The 19,892-nt window shown below is 36.6% G+C and overlaps 1 protein-coding gene across 2 annotated transcripts in view; it reads left to right on the plus strand.

Annotated features, from left to right (window-relative positions):
* Nucleotides 1–19,892, plus strand: part of FRS2 (fibroblast growth factor receptor substrate 2) — a 109,817-nt gene that overhangs the window by 42,908 nt on the left and 47,017 nt on the right. For both annotated transcript variants that reach the window (XM_027542523.1, XM_027542525.1), the window contains exons 2-3: nt 11,344–11,435; nt 12,368–12,410. The gene's annotated coding sequence lies outside the window, so the exon portion shown is untranslated. The remainder of the gene's footprint in view (nt 1–11,343; nt 11,436–12,367; nt 12,411–19,892) is intronic.

Consider the following 19,892-nt stretch of genomic DNA (forward strand, 5'->3'; position numbering starts at 1 on the left):
CTTTATATTAAAGAGTATTAAAAGTTGAGTTTTAAAATTGCTTGCCTTGGATTTAGTATTTTTTTGGTATTTTAAATCCAAGAATTAATACCATGTGGTGTGCAGTTAACTTTATTTTGACTGTTTGAAGGGCAGGCTGTTTCAATGACATCACTCAGCTAGGAATCAAAAGATCGGTTCCTTGAATAACTTAACTCTCAGGGTCACAACAGCTTCTGTCTTACAACATAGCTCTAACTATCATAAGCCCTAAAATTCTGTGGCCTTTTTTTTTTCTTTCACAAATCTCTTTCAAAATTCAGGTTTTTTTCTGCTGAGTTTTTAATATGGTAAGTATAGGTTAGATGTCAGTGTACATTTCTAAACGCTTGATTCTTTTTTCCAGATTTTAGTCCGAAAAGACTATCACTTTTTAAAGATTGCTCTTTTGTTTAGATTGCTCTTTTATTCATTAAAACATAGTTCTGGCTCTATATGGTAGCAGGTTTCTGGGATGGAAAAAAAAAATTTAGACCCCCATTTTCTTAATCCCCACAAACCTTACATTACATTTATTTTGACATATAATAAAATTAACAGATTTGAGCTTAACATTCTAAACAATGGAAAAAGCATTACTGAACTACAAAATGGCCAGGCAGAGAAATCTGGCAGAGGGAAAGGATTGTTTTATGTACTGAAAAATTAGCCTGTGGCAATCAGGCACTGACTGGCTCTGCACTGTTGCAACAGAGAGTTAGGTGGTTGTATCATACAAATATTTTGCTGAGTTATTTGATAAGATAGGAATATTTAAGGCCTTTTGATGATAATTTAAAAATTTGGTCTTTAAAATAACCCTTAAGAGGAGGAGGGACTCCCTTGATTATAGGACCCCAAGGAAAAATCTGCTGGCAAGAAAGCTGTTGGGAATACAGCAAGGGTGGTCTCAGGCAAGTTGGGATAATTTCTGTTTACCATGGTGGTACCTACTACTTTGCATATAGCTATTTTCCAGTGTCATTACTTCTCCTTGACTGTGTTCCTTAGAAGTAAATCTAAAATAGATTAGACATTTCTCATATTTGAAATTAGGGGAATTATCCAAAATTTATAAAACTAAGATTTTCAAGACCTCACAGGATAAATCCATTGGTTGAAAATGTACATTACTTTTGTATTTCTTTGGAGAGATTAAAAACAGTCTTTTTTTCCCCTGTGAGTTTGGGGCAGATAAGAATGGATTGTTTCAGTCAGAATTTTTGGTGGTAGTAAAAACCAATTAAAGCATATTGTGAATTTTAAAAGAATATTGGATAGAGCTCAGTGGCTCATCAAATTGTTTTGAGAGTTAGAGAACCAGATTCAGGACTAAGCAGCCAGAAACAATGCCCGAAATCACATTGCACAACAATTCCCATGAGGGTGCCTGTACCATCTAGAGACAGACTGACAGACGCCGCAGCCTGCCCCAGTGACACTGCCAGCGCTGGTTGACTCCAAGTGCTGCTACCTCTGCCCTAGACTTGACCTTCCTGTAGTTGCTCCACCATTAGTATCAGAGAGAGTTCCTTCTGGTCTCTTCTCCTGCCCGTTAGATGCCCATTTCTACTCTGGGCTGGGCTTTTTGTGTTTGGCAGAGCCTGTGTCCTGGCTATACAGGACACGTGGAAATGTGTCTCACCTTTTGAAATCATAAAATGGTGTGAGGTTCTTAAATTTAAGATGTGAGAAACTCTTTGACTTTCTAAAACCATAAGGTGGGGAAGTTCCCAAACTTAATAAGGGAATTCAGATGCTAGGCAGACAAAAAGAGTGAAAAGCGTTGACTGTAGCTAGTGTTTTACATGTAGTGTATGCTGAGCTCTCACTGTGTGCTAGGTACCATGCAAATTTGTCTTATAAGCATTATCACATTATTACAACATTAGAAATGAAGTGATAAGGGGAGACAGTAAGTAACCGGGCTAAGATCACACAGTTAGTCATTGTAGAGCTGGGACATGAACTCAAAGTTGATTCCAAAGCCTGTGCTCATAACTGCTGTACTAAACTAACTTTTTTTTTTTTAATATTTATTTATTTGGCTGCACCGTGTCTTAGTTCCATCATGAGAACTCAGCTGTGACATGTGGGATCTAGTTCCCTGTTGCTGCTAAGTCGCTTCAGTTATGTCTGACTCTGTGCGACCCCATAGACGGCAGCCCACCAGGCTCCCCCGTCCCTGGGATTCTCCAGTCAAGAACACTGGAGTGGGTTGCCATTTCCTTCTCCAATGCATGAAAGTGAAAAGTGAAAGTCAAGTCGCTCAGTCATGTCCGACTCTTCGTGACCCCTTGGACTACAGCCTACCAGGCTCCTCCGTCCATGGGATTTTCTGGGCAAGAGTACTGGAGTGGGGTGCCATTGCCTTCCCTGACCAGGGATCAAACCTGAGCCCCCTGCATTGATTGGAAGCATGGAGTCTTAGTCACTGGACCACCAGGGAGGTCCTTAAATTAACTCTTTTTAATAACCCTTCTCCCAACATATTTCACTCAAACTCCCATAAATAAATCTGTTAGAGTAACTCTACTAAGTTTATTAAAGTAGTTTGTATTATATGTCTGTGTATTTAGGCATTTTAAAGGAATGAAAATTTATAGCTTTAATTTTATCTATTTTCAACTAATTGAATGATTTTTTTTCCATTTTTCACTTTGTGGCTATTTTTCTTATTTGCCACAGGCTACAATCTGATAAAATGTTTTCTTTCTGAGTATTGGTGCTTGCCCAGTAATTGAGTGTAAGAGCTGTTAGCAAGAAGGAGAGGGGACATAGCATGGCCAAGATGGAGGAGGGAGGAAATAGCACCTCTCCCCGCCTCATACTCTCATGGTTACCCTGATGTCACCCAAGCTAGAGTATTTCTTCATGAACCGAAACCTCTTGTTAATTATTCCTTTAGTATGAGTCTGTCTGTTCTACAGACTTTTCTGTGCTACTAAAACAGCACTTTATAATAATGTTATTTTGTTCACTTGTACCTTTGGGACTAAATGGGAGGCTGTAATTTTTGTGAAATTGAGTAGACCAAGTTTCCTTTCACACACACAGTCTTGTAGAAGTCTAAATGTGAGTTGGTACTAGAGAAATACTTAATGTAAGGTAAATGTCCATGAAATTAAAAGTGACTTTTGTTCTCTTTAAGTATTATATTTTTAATATTGAATATAATATGCCTTTGTCCTTATCCTAATCTAATCTTTCCTAGAATATAAATCTAAATTTGAGAACTCATTTCTCTATGATTTTTTTTTTTTTTTTTTTGGTTCAGTGCAGGCTGTATACAATGGGTTTTTGTCTAAATGCAGTTGATGTTGTATATATAGTCTGCTGTTCCACTCCTTTACTTTGAGATTTACTCCTCTGTCATGAACAGGTTTAGTGGACCAGCAATCCTCAAATGGGCAGTAGTCCTTTTATGAAACTACCAAGTTGAAAACAGGATGTTGGCATATATACTCTTTCTTATCTTTATAAACATTAGCTAACGGTTCATTTAATTAGCCATCTAAGTGAAAAATGTCATACTGGGCCAGAGCAGTGATCCATCTGGCAGACTGTCCTAAAGAACTGTACCAAGGAATCAGGTTACTTACTGGAATTCTGTCATCCCTAAAGGATACATAGGCCATTTCTGACTTCCCTTAACTTGTGTTCTGTGTTCAGAATACATGCATTCATTTAAACTCTTAAACATCCTGATCTGTTCTGATTATATACATATATATAGTATGTGTGTATTAAGCTAAAGCACCTATTTTAGATTTGTTGGAATTGGTAATTCTAGGGTAAAATACTGTTTATAATATGAACTTCACATCTTTCCTTGCTTATTTGCTGCTTCATTTTCTTCACCTATAAAATATAAAATTATTTCACAGGTTTCTCCCCCCACCCCCCTTCTCAAAATCCGTTCTGTTATTTCTAATATGGCCAATTTATGAGGCTTGTCTTTCTCACCCTCCTCCTTACCATTTTTCCCCCTCTACATACCATTTAAATACAGAATTTTTAGGAAATTCTTTATGTATCAATATAGTGAAGAAGTACAAAGTTATAGAGGGTCACTGAATTCCTTTGAATTATCAGATGGCTGTAAGTGAAAGTTTTGTGGATTTTAGGAGAAACAATATTTCATAGCTGTAGTTCAGAGAAAACAGGTATAGCTTATTTGAGTCCCCTGGGTTATGGATTTACTGAAGGTTCTATCGTGAAACATGAATTCTGCTTTTCATTTTGTTGAAAACTGATTGAAGGCATTGGTTGTTCTTTCTTTCATTTTCCTTTGTGAAGTGCCCACCATGAGAAATTAATTAAGAGTTTGATTATGGGGAAAATTTGTGTCTATTGTGTTTGTTGAAAATATTTAGAGTCTACCAGAACTACTAAAGAATGGAAATAGTAGTCCTCCTAGCAGATAAAGAAGGAATTTCAGAAAAAAGTATAACTCTTCTTCTTCAATAGAAGGTTGACTTCTATTTTTGAATTACTGATTATCCCCTAGAAAATACAAGGGCCAAAGTGAGCTTTATAAAAATTGTTTCCATTTTTTAGGAAGTTAATGCAGTTGGGTAACAGTTTGTGGGACACATGCGTATTACAGCATCTTCAAGAAGAGACTATCAAATACTCTTGGTATTCAGAAAACTCAACCCCCTGGAATAAAGCCAAAGTAAATCTGCCTTCATACCAAACTATTCTCCATAGTGAGTATTTTTTTGTGTTACATTAAAAACTCATGAAAAACAGTAAAGCCACAGGCTCTGTGATACTTAGATTTGTATATATCTCTTCATTATATAGAATGTTGAAGACATAGAAGAAAACTAACTCAGGAGATACTTACCTTAATATTCTACATAGACTCATATGTTAAGATGTCTTTTTTATTTTTTTAACTAAGAAATATATTTTATTATCATGGTCTGAATGTGAGTAGCATGTTTGTATATAAAACAAGAGTTTTAACGGAATTCCTTGGCGGTCCAGTGGTTAAGACTTTGCCTTCCAATTTAGGGGGTGTGGGTTCGCTCCCACATGCCTCTGGGCTAAAAAACCAAAACATAAAACAGGAGCAATATTGTAACAACTTCAAGAAAGACTTTTAAAAAGTTCTTAAAAGTAACAATTATTTGTATTGTGTACCAGAGGAAGGAAGGGAAGGGGAGAGAGAAACACTAACTATAGGGAGAGGAGGTGTGTATGACAAAGCTTCAAGAAGCAATACATACTCTATATGCGATGCACTTCCATTTTGTTAAAATGCAAAACAAAACAGCAAACCCTGTAGGTGAAAGTTGTGTTATTTAAAATTAGTGCCCTGGAAGAGTGTGTCCTCCTCTTCCCTTCTTCATTCTTAACCATTAGTGCAATGATTTGAGATTGTGAGGGAGGTTTCTTTTTTTAAGTGTTAATTTATGCTGAAAATTCCCAGGACACAATCAAGTATTTAGAAGACACAATCAAGGTATTAGGGCTTTGGGAATTTTAAATCATGAATCTGTTGAGTCTCTGTTCTATGTAAAGCAGTAAGCTTATTTAAATGGCGTGTTTTTTAGTCAATGGGGATAATTTGTTCCAAGGAATCTTCATGTTCTCCAAATAACTGAGGACATTTCCTGGGTAATGTGTCTTGATAGTTAACTAATCACCTTGATTTTTATTTTATAACAGGTACGATGCTTTCATTGTTTGATAGGCAGTGTGTGCATCTAGTAACAGATGTACAATTTAGAAAAAAGTATAATGACATGTTAAAAATTAGATTCTATTGAGTATAAAGAACTGAAGTCTTGAAAAAAGTTACCCTCCAGTTAAAAATAAAATTGCTTCTGGGTAAATAGCAACAACAATAAAAAGAACTGAAGTCAGTAAGTGTTATAGTGTCAGGAAGGTGTTCCACATGAGAGAATTTTCCAGAAAAGGAAAATTAGGAATCATAACTAACAATCTTGTTGTAAATTTTAAGAAGTTAATGAAAAGCTTTTAATGTATGTATGTGTATGTATATATCTATATAACAAGAGAGAAAGAGACAAGGATTTCAAACATCCAGAAAAGTACAGAAGCTATTTTGATCAGTATCTGTGTAACCTACTCTGTTAAATCTTAAGATTTCCCCCCTGACTTCTCAGAGAATATGGAATAGCTATCAGATACTTGGGTGATTCAGGTTAATCATTATGAATGAATACTAATTAGTGAGCTGTGCTTTTACTCAGTTCTTTTAGAGATAAATGTAACATATTCTTCTGGTTCATCCCTAATGCTACATGTTTCTTATTAATGTATAATAGTGGACCTTCCTCTTTTGTCTTATTAAAAGCAAATTTGGAAGAATAGATTTCTCAAATGAGCAGCCTGGAGTTACATGTTACTCCTATGGGGCAAATGTGGTATTTGTGACTAATCATTTTATTCTAGTTTAGTGCAGATTATAACAGTGAAAAAGGGAGACTGAGATTTTGCATTCTGAAGCTGTTTCTTTCTGGTTTGGACAAGTTATTTAACCACTCTGTTTTGTTAATCCCTTTCCTATAGGGAAGTTCTGAGAATTAAGCAAGCTAATATAAATATCTGGCACACAGAAGTTGCTCAGTAAAGGTTCCTTTAATATCACTAGCCTTTTTTTAAGTGGTTGAAGTCTGATTTCCAATGAGTGGGGGCATTGCTACACAACAGTATTGAAGAGTTCTCTTCACCTCCCTCCCCAAACAAAGCAGATTTTAACATTAGATTCATTATCCAACTCTTAGAACCCCAAATGATTGTTTTCATTATACTTTCGGTTTACTTTTGTATATGAGGTCTGATAGGCACATAACAAATGCTTTGTGAGCCTTAAACTAAGTGAAAATAGATTGTTCAGATGAAAGGTATGTGGATAAGTCAGTTTTGGGGCAATTCTGGAGAACTCTTGCCAGAACTGGTATCTTTTGTTTTGGTCTTCAGAGACTGTTAAATATGATCATTGAGTCATACTTGTTTTCTCTGTCCCCTGGCTATCTCTCTTAGGACCCTGAAGCTTGCCAGCCACACACAGGATGTTTAAAAGGCAGAGTAGGCCTTAGCCCACGGGGAGTTTGTTTATTTTTAAAAAATTATTCAGTTCAAACATCCCTACCATGTCATAGCTAGTCTAGTCATGTTGGAGTTATTGAGTTCCTTTGATTCTTTCTGGTGATCATGGTGCCTAAAGGTAACAGATAAATTTGAAAGAGTCAAAGTTTTCTTGAGTTTACTTGGAATTTTATAATGTATTCTCCAACAAATCCCTACAGGAGCGGGAGGAAAGGGAATGCCATTTATTTTGCTAGCTGCTTTTTAATGGGACTCATATACTGCAAATCTTTCACCACTTCTTTCTAGGGTTATGATACAGATGATTTAAAAACAAAATCAAACCTGAAAAAAAAAAGCCACCCACATTATGGTACTGTATTTCATTAATTCTTTGAAGTTGTTAACATAAGAATCTTTTAAAAGGGACAGTATAGCTTCATAGATGTTTAAAGAAAAAAAAGAAGAAGTGAAGTCGCTCAGTCGTGTCCGACTCTTTGCAACCCCATGGACTGTAGCCTACCAGGCTCCTCTGTCCATGGAATTTTCCAGGCAAGAGTACTGGAGTGGGTTGCCTTTCCTTCTTCAGGGGATCTTCCTGACCCAGGGATTGAACCCAGGTCTCCCATGTTGCAGGCAGACGTTTTACCGTCTGAGCCACCAGGGAAGCCCATAGATGTTTAGACACAAAGATATGAAAATGGACTACATTTGTGTTTCAATGATTGTTCTTGTTCAGTTGCTCAGTCGTGTCCGGCTCTTTGCAACCCCATGGACTGCAGCATGCCAGGCTTCCTTGTCCTTTACTGTCTCCTGAAGTTTGCTCAAATTCATGTCAGTTGAGTCGGTGATGCTATCTGCCCATCTAATCTCTGCCACCCTCTTCTCCTTTGGCCTTCAGTCTTTCCCAGCATCAGGGCCTTTTCCAGTGAGTCAGCTCTTTGCATCAGGTGGCCAGAGTTTTGGAGCTTTAGCATCAGTCCTTGCAGTGAATATTCAGGGTTGATTGCCTTTAGGATTGACTACGTTAATTTCCTTGCTGTCCAAGGGACTCTCAAGAGTCTTCTCCAGCACCACAATTCAAAAGCATTAATTCTTTGTCGCTCAACCTTCTTTATGGTCAGACTCTTATATCTGTACATGACTATTGGAAAAACCATAGCTTTGACTACATGGACCTTTGTCGGCAGGGTGACGGCTTTGCTTTTTAATACACTGTCTAGGTTTGTCATAGCTTTCCTTCCAAGAAGCAAGCATCTTTCAGTTTCTTAGCTGGAGTCACTGTCTGCAGTGGTTTTGGAGCCCAAGAAGATAAGATCTGTCACTGCTTCACTGCCATGAAGTGATGGGACCAGATGCCATGATCTTAGTTTTTTGAATGTTGAGTTTTAAGCCAGCTTTTTCATTGATTCAGTGATTATCATCTTCAAAATTTATGACTGATTTATTCTTACATATTCTCTACCACATAATGAAATCCAAGGCAGATATTTCGGGTTTGCCTAGGGTACCAGGTGGAGAAGGAAATGGCAACCCACTCCAGTATTCTTGCCTGGAGAATCCCGTGGACAGAGGAGTCTGGTGGGCTGCTGTCCATGGGGTCGCATAGAGTTGGACACGACTGAAGCGACTTGGTAGCAGCAGCAGGGTACCAGGGTATATCTCTTTAATGAGATGATTTAAAAACCAAGTCTTAAGGGAAGTAAAGGAGTTAATTAGTACAACGCCTGAGCACTGAAGTGAGAATGTGCTTGATGAGTGTAAGAATAAAGAAGCCAGTGTAGCTAGAATGGAGTGAACAAGAGGGAGAGTAGTAGGAGGTGAGGTTAGGAAGATAGGGAAGGGAAGTATCAGATCATAGTCCTTATGGTCTTTGTAAGGATTTTTGCTTTTAGATTGGTGTGAAGTGAGTGAAAGTTACTCAGTTGTGTCTGACTCTTTGCGACCCCATAGCCCACCAGGCTCCTCTGTCCATGGAATTCTCCAGGCAAGAATACTGGAGTGGGTTGCCATTCCCTTCTCCAGGGGATCTTCCCGACCCAGGGATCGAAGCCAGGTCTCTTGCATTGCAGGCAGATTCTTTACCATCTGAACCACCAGGGAAGCTTCTTAGACTGGTGAGATGGACTCAATTAGAGGATTTGAGCAGAAGACTGACATGATCTGATTTTCTTTTGAAAAGAACTAATCTGACTATCTTGTTTAGGTGAGCAAGAGAAGCAGCTAGGAGAACAGATGGAGAACTATTAATGCAGATGAGAACTAAGGTGGCTTGGACCATTGTAAGAGTGGAGGTGGTGGAAGTGGTAATATTATGGATATTTTTTGAAATTGAAACTCCCAGGATAAATATTAGGTTTATTTTTTCATTAATGATTGTAAAATGGGTATTTTATAATTCTGCCATTCTTTCTACATTCATTATTTGGAATCCTATAAAAGATTGCTTTCACTTATTGATGATCTGGTTACTCTGGGGTACCTTTCATGTAAGAACAGCAGGATAAATACTTGATTCTTTTCCATTATTAGTTTTCAGGATAATTACTTCTTGCTCTAGTAACTGTGAAAGATGATGATGGAGTTTTTAAAATACATTTACTGTTTCAGTTGTAGTCATTATAATTTGGATGTTCAAAATGTCATTATCATTTGATGTTCATTTGACTTTAAAACATGTCTTCAGAGTAAAAACTGTGAGATATATTCTAAGAAGAATAACTTCCATCCCTGTCTTCTACACCTGCTTTCTCTTTCTCTATAGATAACCGTTTAAAAAGGATTTTGGTTTATCCTTCCACTGCTTTTTGAAAGGAAGAAAAGCAATTTTATAGTAATATTTGTATTTCCCCTCAGTTTTTTACTGAAAGAGCATCATTGTGTGGAATACTAATTCAGCTACAGGATGGGAAGTAGTGGATATTACTGGGTTCCTTGAAGGTTTTTCTTGAGATCAGTCAGGTTTTCACTCCCTATAAAAGATTTTTCTTATATTCCTAGCTGTCTCCACAACAGAGAACATGCGTATTAAGTCGCTTCAGTGGTGTCTGACACTTTGCGACCCCATGGAATATAATATAGCCCACCAGGCTCCTCTATCCATGGGCTTCTCCAGGCAAGAATACTGGGGTTGCCATTTCCTTTTCCAGTGGACCTTCCAGATCCAGGGATCAAAGCCGCATCTCTTAAATCTCCTGCATTGTCAGGCATGTTCTTTACCACCAGTGCTACTGGGGAAGTCCCACAACAGAGAGCATACATGTTTAAAAAGAAAAAGGCCCTCATCCACGCCATTTGGCAACATTTAGGAAAGTCACATATCCAGCAATTCTCTTCTAGGAGTCTTACCCAGAGGTTGCAGTAATAATATCACAAAATATATGGCTTTATTCTGTTCCTTGAAGCTTGGGGTCCATGTCTTGATTGTCTTTTAGTTATGGACTTTGTTTGTTGGAGAAAAGAAACAATACTAAAGATGTATTCAGTAGTCAGCACTAACATTAATGGTGTATGTGTGGAAGAAATGATGTTTTGAAACGTTGCTGCTTTGACATACTGTCAGGTTAAATATTTCATCAATTAACATTAAATAATTCATAGTTTTATTTATTCTTTCAGTGACTGTTTACTGAGCACTTAGGGCACGGCAGTCATTGTCTTAGATGCTCGAGAGATAGCAGTAAATAAGAGAAGAAAAATCTGCTCTGGAGCTTAGGTTTCTGTAGATGTGAGGGGGAAATAGACAAGCTTAATAAATAAGCAATTATTATATTATTTTCAAACATTCAATTTTAGGAATTCCCTGGCTATCCAGTGGTTAGGATTCGGCACTTTCACTGCCATGGGCCTAAGTTCCATACCTGGGCAGGAAACTAAGATCCCTTAAGCTGCAAGGCAAGGCCAAAAAAAAAAAAAAGGCCCAAAAGCCAAATGTGCAACTTCAGGATTCCTTTTCCACCTCTTCCTTTTCTCGTTTTCCTGTCGAAAGTGGCATCCTTAGGAATTGCACGATTGATGGGTGAAAGGGATTGAGGACTGAAGACATTGTTGATTTTTATACTCAGTATAAAAACAGTTAAACAGTATTAACTGTTTAATTCTGGGGCCCTCCCACCTCATCCTCAACACTGTTAATTTTTTTTAGAAGCTTGGTTAAGAACTCTTGACAGTTCCCTGTAGTCACTAATATTTAGATAATTGTCCTTAAAAATTTTATATTTTTGTTATAATATGTTCTTAATTACTACATCTTTATTTCAGAAATGACCTTTAAGAAGTAGATGCCCAGATGCAAAAGTGATGAAACAGTCAATTTGTCATAAAGATGCAGCTGTGGCTTTTCAACCAGATTAGTAAGTGTATAAATTTAAAATTCTTTTTTAGCTTTATATGTACTTTGTCTACTTTGAAAAACATTTAACAAAAAATGTAGTTGACTTAAAAAAGTGTCAACTTGTATTTTTGTTTTTCTTTTGGATTGCAGTACAAATTCTAGCATATAGCTCTAGAAAATGTATGTCTTAGCTGTACCTTTTTTAAGAGCTATATAAAGGTAATATAAAATTTTAGTTTTGAGGAAATATAAGAAAAAGAGTAACTGTAATACTGCTGTCCACATACAGCCACTCTTAGAATTTTTAGGTATTTGTTTCCCTGATCTTTGTTCTGCACATTAAAAAAAAAACAACAACAACTTATGACCGTAGTGTTGTAAAGAATATGCTTTTTGTATATATTTTAAAATTAAATTTGTTAAGATGTTTCTTCCTGGGAATAAAAATACCCTTCAGTACAGAGTTTCTTATTGGAGTGATGAAAATGTTCTAGAATTAGGTGGTGATGATGGTTGCATAACTTTGTGATTACAGTAAAAACTTGTGACTGTTACATATTAAAGAGATATATTTTATGACATGTATATTATAGCTAAAAAAAAGTACACTTCAGAATATCAAATCTCGGCAAGAGTAAAATCCGATTAAATACTGATGTCTTAGAATATGAGAACATGCCATTCATTATTATGTACATTATTATATACTTAGCAAAAATGATTTGTCAGTAGAATCATAAGTATTTTTATAATACAATAATCAATTTTATAATAAATGTTCTAATGAAGATAGTGAATGCTTTTATTATTTGAGACTTAATGTCTCTTAAGCTTTTTAATACCAGATGTTGTAATAATACAAACGTACTATGCCAGCATTTTGTAACTTCATTTTCAGAAGACTTTCTGGTTGAAACTAACATTTCAACTTTTCTCCCTGACATTTTTTAGGGACAAAATTGTATCTGTTTTTCTCAGAAGAGAATTCCACAAGGTAAGACATTGTTAATAAAATAATAAAATAAATGTAGGCTTAATTGCTCTGGATTTTTTTTTATCCTTTCCCCATACTTATTTCATGTCTTTTCTTAATTATTATAAGATTCTCACAGATTTATTAGCTATTCCTTTACTACCTCAGAATTTGTTAGCAGGACACAGGTCATCTTATTTAAAGTTAGGATTAAAAGGATCTGATTAAAATAGTCACCTTGAAATTCAAATACTGCTTTTCATAGTCAGGGCTCATTCCTAGCATCTTTAGGAGTAGGTTTGACCATTTTGAGGAAAAAATTCTTTTTTCCATTGAGGCCCACTTACCTTTTACCTCAGTGGATAGTGCTATTTAATGACTTCACTATAAAGTGGGTTCATAGGAACTCTCTTAGGGGTTGTAAGTTAAAGGAGATTGTTTGGCTAAGCTTCTATCTATGGAAAATGTATAACTCCTTTATTTAAAAAGTGGAATGCTTCCTACCAGGTAAGTAGTAAAAGATTGAACAACATCTAGTATTTAAAAAAAAAAATCCTGAATGATCACCTTTACAATGGAGTTTAAACCTTCATTGATGTACATTATTATTCTCTTTAGATTTATAAAGGATGACATGTTCAAGTGAATAGATAGTAAAATTTCATTATCAGTGTGCTTACCCTCTACCAGATAACTTAAAATCAATTGCTTGGCAGCATTAAGAATTTATTTGGTTAAGTTTTCTCAGAAACTTTTGGCATAGGTAGTAGTGATCACTACAGATTAATTCAATCTGTCAGATCAAATAACTTTCTCATTTTTTCTCCTTTTTCAGTATCCTCTGTCCTGAGGGGGACATGCACACTTAACACACATCTTTTCTACCTATTTTGTATCTGCCACAGATTTAGTTAATCAAGTCAGTTTTTATCCTGATAACTGAAAATAAAGGGGACCCATCAGCTGATAAGGAGGAAGGGAGGGCGAATTACCAAGCTTTCATTTCCAAGTTTCTTGTGAAACTCTTTCCCCCTATTTTTTCTTCTACTTATCGGGGGTTAAAGGAGGGGATCTTTGAACCTTTGAATAGCACTGTCTGATCTTCCAGGGCATTATTGAAAGGCAGTACTTCAGGAGAGATCCAGATCCTTTTTTTCCTGGACCACAATGCTTAAAAGTTAAAATGGAAATTTCAAAAAATTTAATCTTAGTGAACTGATCTGTTACATCTTTGACCCTGTTCTTTTGGCAAATAAAACTTAAATGTCAGACATCAATAAAAAGTATGATACGTTGATGATGTATATCTTGTCTGTATATATGTTGTCTGTGCCCATAGGATTCACCTATATGTATTGAGTAGATCTATATTTTTGTACACATCCAGATGTTTTCATAATTTTTTTAGAGTAAAAATAATCTTAAAAGGATTATTCACATTTATGTAGTATCACTCTGCTACACAGTTAAAGGTATTAAAAGGACATGACAAGTTAAATTATTGCTAACCCTACATTTAAAAATGATAAATTTTATGTTATGTATATTTTGTCAGAATTTTAAAATTTGGGGCAACTTTTGTTTATTGTGAAAGAGGATGGCTTTGTCTGAAGTAGCAGTTTGTTGTTGTGGCCTCTGTCAAGAGGCCCTCTTCTGCCACTACTCTTCTAGGTCCTGGTCATGACACTTCCCTTTAGACTGAATTAACAGCTCTAGCCTCCAATGTTGCTAAGCCTGCGGAATTCCCCTTAACCCTTCCATAGTCTGTAACACAGGTTTAACTTCTGCTCTCCACTGAAGACAGAGGAGGAAAGGCAGAGGATTTCATGTTGACTAGTCTAGAATTGTACATCAAAACATATGTTCCTGCTTGAGACACAACATAATTTAGGTGCATACAGAATTTAAAATGCTCAAAAATTTGCACCTTTTTTATACTAGCTATTGTACCTTATTTTGGAGTGCCATTTAAAAAGAAAAGTGTCAAGCTGAGAGTTGAAGAAAAAGTAATCCTTACAAAATATTACTATACTGAAATGGGAACATGTCCTGAAGTGTCAGGGTGATAAAAAGGACCCACAGACAACCATGGATTTAAATAAAGTGGTAATAATTCAGTAGTGATCACCAATGGGATGAATGATCGATGAATGATGAGAGAGAGGCCACGTATCTAAGCAGTCACATGATTATCTTATTCAGTACTAAGTACTAGTTTTTAACCTCACGATTAGGAATAATGAGTTAGCGATATTCCTCAGTTTGTGTCATATCCATTTATCATTGGTTAATTAAAGGATTGTTCTTCCATTTTCTAACTAGTCCCTATATAAGTGACCTTTAAATGTATTTGTTGTGTATCCTTTTGTTTTTATCTTATTAAAGGTTTTATTATTTTATATGCTTATATTTTAATTATACATTAGGTATTAATCTAATTCTTATAGTCCCCTCCACCTTCCTCTCTTATATTTTTTCTAAGATCTGGCTGAGTGGTCATCTAATTTGTTTTGTCCAGCTGGTATATTGTATTCCAGGTTGTTTGTTAAAATGAAGCTATTAGATGTAAAATTTCTTGAACGTATAAGGCATATAAAATGAGCATTTAAGTTTCATTTAAGTAAAGATCAATTTATGCTTATTTCTTTATATTAGAATTGAAGTTAAGAATTAGAACAGAAGTTATGATCCTGTGGAAGATTATAGGAAATATAAACATCTATTTAGAAGAGTGTCTATCTAGGAGTCTGTTAGAATTTTCAAAGAAAAGAATTGTAGGGCCTAAGAGAAACATACATTTTTTTTTTTTTCTAGAAACAGTATGTTAAAATGCTTAGGTCTCAATATTAGCTGGCAAAAGCCCAATAGTTGAAAGATAATACCAGTAATATTAGAGAATCTGTTCATTATTTATTGCTTGTTAATTAATTTCTGCATTAAATTATGTATGAACATTCATCTTCTTTTTTCTGTTACTTCATTGAAGCAGAATCATGTTCTTTGAATCCCCATCACTGAATCTTAACACAGAATAAGAACAGTACAAATGCAAGATTCTAAATTTGAGATGCAGAGAGACATTTTCATCTGTGGTAAGCACAGTGTCAGCAGAAGTAACTTCTCTTGGATCCCCTAACTAAATACTGTAAGTGGAGACTTAGGAATCTCCCAGTTTGTGGTGATGATATTCCTTGTAGCCTTGAAGAGGGGAGAGGGAGAAACTCCTAGGAGAGGATAAGATGGACCCGGACATTAAGGAGGATAATGACAGCACTGATCATATCAGAGAGGGGCTTCTATCAGATGGAAAAAGATAATGAGCTATTTGGGAGCAGTGTTCTTTTGGTGGGAGGAGGATCTTAGGGGACAGGAGGAAATGTGGAATTGATTCAGTAGTAGAATGGAAAAGGGTCAGGGAATTCACATCTGCTAAAAGCTAGAGTTGAGGCTTTTTGAAAGAAGTAGTTATTTGTATGTCAGCACTTAAATATTTGTAAAATCTTTGGTTGGAAGATTGGAACCTCTTGAAATTGATACTGATTTGGTATTCCATTCATTGTTGAATACTCCCTTGACTCTTTTTAAAAATAGCAATTCAGGGAATTAGACCTCACGTAATATAGTCCCTTTGTCTGGTCGCTTAAACTTTGGAGTTTTTTGTATGGCATAATAATTTCATTATTTTTACATTGTATTGATGATGGAAAAAGCAAGAGAGTTGCAGAAAAACATCTATTTCTGCTTTATTGACTATGCCAAAGCCTTTGACTGTGTGGATCACAATAAACTGTGGAAAATTCTTCAAGAGATGGGAATACCAGACCACCTGATCTGCCTCTTGAGAAATTTGTATGCAGGTCAGGAAGCAACAGTTAGAACTGGACATGGAACAACAGACTGGTTCCAAATAGGAAAAGGAGTTCATCAAGGCTGTATATTGTCATCCTGTTTATTTAACTTCTATGCAGAGTACATCATGAGAAACGCTGGATTGGAAGAAACACAAGCTGGAATCAAGATTGCCGGGAGAAATATCAATAACCTCAGATATGCAGATGACACCACCCTTATGGCAGAAAGTGAAGAGGAACTAAAAAGCCTCTTGATGAAAGTGAAAGTGCAGAGTGAAAAAGTTGGCTTAAAGCTCAACATTCAGAAAACAAAGATCATGGCATCCAGTCCCACCACTTCATGGGAAATAGATGGGGAAACAGTGGAAACAGTGTCAGACTTTATTTTTCTGGGCTCCACAATCACTACAGATGGTGACTGCAGCCGTGAAATTAAAAGACGCTTACTCCTTGGAAGGAAAGTTATGACCAACCTAGATAGCATATTCAAAAGCAGAGACATTACTTTGCCAACAAAGGTTCGTCTAGTCAAGGCTGTGGTTTTTCCTGTGGTCATGTATGGATGTGAGAGTTGGACTGTGAAGAAGGCTGTGTGCTGAAGAATTGATGCTTTTGAACTGTGGTGTTGGAGAAGACTCTTGAGGGTCCCTTGGACTGCAAGGAGATCCAACCAGTCCATTCTGAAGGAGATCAGCCCTGGGATTTCTTTGGAAGGAATGATGCTAAAGCTGAAACTCCAGTACTTTGGCCACCTCATGCGAAGAGTTGACTCATTGGAAAAGACTCTGATGCTGGGAGGGATTAGGGGCAGGAGGAAAAGGGGATGACAGAGGATGAGATGGCTGGATGGCATCACTGACTCGATGGACGTGAGTCTGAGTGAACTCTGGGAGTTGGTGATGGACAGGGAGGCCTGGCATGCTGCGATTCATGGGGTCGCAAAGAGTCGGACACTGAGCGACTGATCTGATCTGATCTCATCTGATGTTAACACATGCCATCATTAGAACAAATAGTATTATCATTTTACAAATAAGGAAACCAGTCATAAAATCAGCTTTAGTTTATTTTTACCAATCTACATTGCCACCCTATCGATGGATATTTTGCTCTGTATAAAAGATGTAATTACAAAGATTGTTTTAATGTGGAAGAAATGTTTCTAACCAAAGGAACTGCATAGCCTGAGAAGTTTAAAAAACACAATATACACACGAAAATATAACCAATAAATGATATAGATGGTGTTCATTGAACTTAACATTCACTATGCTGCTGCTGCTAAGTTGCTTCAGTCGTGTCCAACTCTGTGTGACCCCATAGACGGCAGCCCACCAGGCCCCCCCGTCCCTGGGATTCTCCAGGCAAGAACACTGGAGTGGGTTGCCATTTCCTTCTCCAATGCATGAAAGTGAAAAGTGAAAGTGAAGTCGCTCAGTCGTGTCCGACTCTTAGTGACCCCATGGACTGCAGCCTACCAGGCTCCTTCACCCATGGGATTTTCCAGGCAAGAGTTCTGGAGTGGGGTGCCATTGAGTTCTCCGAACATTCACTATAATAGTACTTAATAAATTAATATGGATTTTGCCCATATTAAAATTATTTCAGCAATTTTCCAACTTAGAACAAATATAAAAATACTGTGAATTTTTTTAGTTTGAACATAGTTTTACTCAAAAATAAAGTGTTTAATTTTGACCGGTAGGAATTAGATTCCTTTTGTGGGTATGGAACAAGCAATTTGATCTCACATATTTCAGAATGTGGTAGCCCCTCCCCTCCCCCAGTAATTTGCTTTTAGTATGAAAATCAGGCAAACTGTATTATAAACCTGTATCTTTAATCTGAGAGACTTACTTTGGTTCAGGCCTGGCTTTAGTGGTACACACACAGATCAAGGTTGGTTTTGAGTAATCCAGTGCTGTGCTAGGTCATTCCAGGTCTAGAGGGTCCTGGGATTATACTAGTCATTTGGTTCAGTATCTGGTTTACATTTGAGCCTGTGGAAAGATTTCACATGTAGGTAGTGGGATAAAGGGAAACAGATCGACTCATAGCCTATTAAATAGATTGGAGTTACAGCACTTTGAAGCTTAGCAATGTTGTTGTTCAAAAATAGGCTATGACAGGTCTTCCTGACTGACTTCTTATTGTATAATAAGGCTTCAGATGTTGTGGTTCAGATTGCCTATTAAATAGATTGGAGTTACAGCACTTTGAAGCTTAGCAATGTTGTTGTTCAAAAATAGGCTATGACAGGTCTTCCTGACTGACTTCTTATTGTATAATAAGGCTTCAGATGTTGTGGTTCAGATTAAGTAAATTTTAACTTTAAAAAATATAGATAGCTGTATCTTTTTATAAAATACAGTTATTTCAGATACCTTTTTGTTTCATGTTCCACTCTTTCTGAGAATTCCATTTTAGCTGCTTTGATTTTATTTTTTAGCCATTTGCTTTTAAATTAAAAAAAAAAAAAGCAAAACTCAAAGTAGGTTGAAACTCAACACAAATTGCTGCTGCAGAACAAAAGTGCTGATCAAGTTAAATCAACCCCTGCAATGTGTATTGAAAGGAAAACCTCTCCTCTCTCCCCCAATTTGAAGAACAAGCATTTTCCCTGCCAAGAAGGGCTGACTTTAAATGGAGCAGCTGTCCATATTAGGAGCATAGGGTTGCTAAGGTGACCATGGCTGTTTGGAGAAGAATGCAGCTGAGAGGGCAAGTTCTTGATGTGTGAGCTGAGGGAAGGAATGTGGTGTGATTGTGCATCATTCCTCCTAATCACATGCTCACCAAGTGCTGTGTGGGCAGCATGTAGAAACTGCAAGTCTGAGTGCGGGAGCTTGTGTGGTTAAATTAGTTTTGTTTTCATGTGAGCCAGAGGCTTACAGTTTAGGTTTAAAATGTTTACCTTGTGTATATATATGTGTGTGTTTTGGGTAAAGGGAAGGGTGTTTTGTGGTTGGTGAAATGGGAATGAGTTTATTTTGCTTGGTAGGCTTATACTTTGATGTTGATAAAAAAATTTATCTTGGGATACATGTTCTTTCTGACGTATCCCTTTCAGTCATGTATACTGTGGTAATAGTTTCCCAAGTGAATGAGGTGTTCCTGATAATTGTTTATTTTGTACTTTTAACTTTAGAATTATTTGGAAGTACTAAGAATATGTTGTCTACTTGGGAATCTTATTGACATAGGTCTTGGTAATGATTTTTTGTATCTGACTCTGAAAGCAAAAGCAACAAAAGCAAAAATAAGTGGGATTACATCAAACTAACAACTTCTAAGCAAAGGAAACCCATCAACAACAGCAAAAAAGGCAACCTCCTGAGTAGGAGAAAATACTTGCGAATCATATATCTGATAAGGGGTTGATATCCAAAATATATGGAGAACTCATATAATTCCATAGCAGAAAACAATCCAGTTTAAAAAATGGGCAGAAAATCCAAATGGACATTTTTTACCAGGAAGACATACAGATGGCCAGCAAGTACATGAAAAGATGCTTTATGTCATTAATCATCAGGAAAATGCAAATTCAAGCCACAATGAGATAGCACCTCACACCTGCTAGAATGACTCTAATCAGAAAGACTAGAATTAAGAGATGTTGGTGAGGATGTGGAGGAAGGGGAAACCCTTG

The sequence above is a fragment of the Bos indicus x Bos taurus genome, chromosome 5, assembly GCF_003369695.1.
Source record: "Bos indicus x Bos taurus breed Angus x Brahman F1 hybrid chromosome 5, Bos_hybrid_MaternalHap_v2.0, whole genome shotgun sequence".
In the NCBI taxonomy this organism is placed as follows: domain Eukaryota; kingdom Metazoa; phylum Chordata; class Mammalia; order Artiodactyla; family Bovidae; genus Bos; species Bos indicus x Bos taurus.